Source organism: Nothoprocta perdicaria, unplaced genomic scaffold (genome assembly GCF_003342845.1).
Source record: "Nothoprocta perdicaria isolate Ctin4 unplaced genomic scaffold, notPer1 scaffold_1428, whole genome shotgun sequence".
NCBI lineage: Eukaryota > Metazoa > Chordata > Aves > Tinamiformes > Tinamidae > Nothoprocta > Nothoprocta perdicaria.
This window is the reverse complement of record NW_020454570.1, coordinates 1-2,355: the sequence shown is the minus strand read 5'-3', so window position 1 is coordinate 2,355 and position 2,355 is coordinate 1. Positions and strand designations below refer to the sequence as shown.

The window sequence follows — 2,355 nt, the reverse complement described above, 5'->3', positions numbered from 1 at the left end:
AATGTCACATGGGGGACATGGGGACACACGTGTCACATGGGGGACATGGTGTCACACGGGTCACATGGGGACACAGGCATCATGTGGGGACATGGGCCATGGTCTCATTGATGATCTTCATGAGCCGCTGCTCCTCCTGGGGACACGAGTGTCCCACGGGCGACATGGGGACGTGAGTGTCCCACGGGGCACATGGGGACACGGGTGTCACACAGGGGACACGGGCATCATGTGGGGACCGCGAGGGGACAGGGGCATAATGTGGGGGACATGGGGACAGGGCGGCGTGTGGGGACAGGGGTGTCACATGGGGACACCTGAGGGGACATGAGGACACGGGTCCTTGCCCTGCACCTTGTCTCCCATGTCCCCCGTGTCCCCCGCGTGTCCCTCGTGTCCCTGTGCCCTCCATTTCTCCATGGGAGAGACATTCTCATGTCTTCCCCCCGTGTCCCCCATGTCCCTCCCGTGTCCCTGGTGTCCCCTATGTCCCCCCTGTGTCCCTGTCACCTTCTTGAGCTTCTCCATCTCAGCCTTGTCCTCACGCAGTCCCTGCTCCCAGCCCTGCCCTGTGTCCCCATGTCCCCCTGTGTCCCCATTTCTCCATGTCCCTCATGTCCTCCCTGTGTCCCCGGGGTCCCTGTCACCTTCTTGAGCTTCTCGATCTCGGCCTCGTCCTTGCGCAGCCCCTGCTCCCAGCCCTGCACCTTGTCCTGGTCCTCGCGCAGCTGGTTGCGCTCAAAGTCCAGCTGGATGCCCAGCCACGTCTTCTAGTTCTCGAACTCCAGCCTGGCATGGGGACACTGCGAGTGGCACCGGGTGGCACCGGGTGACAGTGCATGACACCACGGGGCACCATGGGGCACCATGCATGCAATCATGTGGTACCCAATGGGGCACCAAGGGGCACCGGGGAGCACCCAATGGGGCACCAAGGGGCACCGGGTGGCCCCAGGTGACACTGGGTGACACCACGTGGCACTGGGTGACACCACATGACATCGGGTGACACTATGTGACACCACGGGGCACTGTGTGTGGCATCGCGTGGCACCCAACGGTGCACCAAGGGGCACTGGGTGGCACCAGGTGACACCACGTGGCACTGGGTGACACCACATGACACCGGGTGACACCACATGACACTGTGGGGCACCACGTGTGGCATCGTGTGGCACCCCATGGGGCACTGGGTGACACCGTGGGGCACCGCATGTGGCATCACGTGGCACCCAATGAGGCACCAAGGGGCATCGGGTGGTCCCTGGTGACACTGGGTGACACCACATGGCACTGGGTGACACCACATGACAGACGGTGACACCATGTGACACCACGCGTGGCATCGCGGGGCACCCAACGGGGCACTAAGGGGCACCCAATGGGGCTCTACATGTGACACCACATGTCCCCATGTGTCCCCATGTCACACATCCCCACATGTCCCCATGTGCCCCCATGTGTGCCCCCCACACGTCCCTGCGTGTCCCCATGTGTCACCCGTGTGTCCCCGCATGTCACCATATGTCACCGCGCGTCCCCGTGTCCCCCATGTCCCCTGTCACCATGTGTCACTCTGCGTGTCACCCATGTCCCCGCATGTCACCACGTGTCCCCATGAGCGTCCCTGTGTCCCGTGTTCCCATGTCCTCCCGTGTCCCCCATGTCCTGTGTCACCACATGTCACTCTGTGTGTCACCCGTGTGTCCCAGTGTCACCATATGTCACCGTGCGTGTCCTGTGTCCCCATGTCCTCCCATGTCCCCTATGTCCCCGTGTGTCCCGTGTCACGTGTCACTCTGCACATCACCCGTGTGTCCCCGCATGTCACCATATGTCACCATGCATGTCCCGTGTCCCCATGGCCTCCCGTGTCCCATGTCCCCGTGTGTCCCGTGTCACCACGTGTCACTCTGCATGTCACCCGTGTGTCCCCGCATGTCCCCGCATGTGTCCCCGTGTGTCACCGTGTCCCCTACCGCTTCTTGGCGATCTCGTTCTGCCACTTGACTTTCTCCTCCTCGAACTCCCGGATGTTCCGCACGCCGATTTCCCGGCAGAATTCCTCAAAAACCTCGTCCTCCACCTGCGGCGGGGGGGATGTCAGGAGCCCCAAAAAGGCCGGAATCACCCCCAAAATTCCCGTCCCCGCCCCTAGACCTGGTTCATCTTCTCCTTGAGCTCCCACATCTCTCACTGGCGGCCTTGGATGATCCTCTTGATGTCGTTGATGCGGGGGCCGAAGTTGGCCAGCTCGCTCTCCAGCTTGGATTTCTCCTGCGGGAATGTTGGGAATGGGGCCGGAGCACCCAGGGCGACGGGGATGGAGATCAGGATGAGGTGGGATGGGATACG

General features: G+C 62.5%; 1 long non-coding RNA gene across 1 annotated transcript; it reads right to left on the bottom strand.

The window, feature by feature from the left end:
• Positions 1 to 2,037: 2,037 nt before the first annotated feature.
• LOC112943181 lies at positions 2,038 to 2,241 on the bottom strand. The gene is made up of 2 exons (XR_003248536.1): positions 2,161 to 2,241; positions 2,038 to 2,086 (listed from the first exon to the last, which is right to left on the bottom strand). It is a non-coding gene; the product is annotated as an uncharacterized LOC112943181 (long non-coding RNA).
• Positions 2,242 to 2,355: the final 114 nt, after the last annotated feature.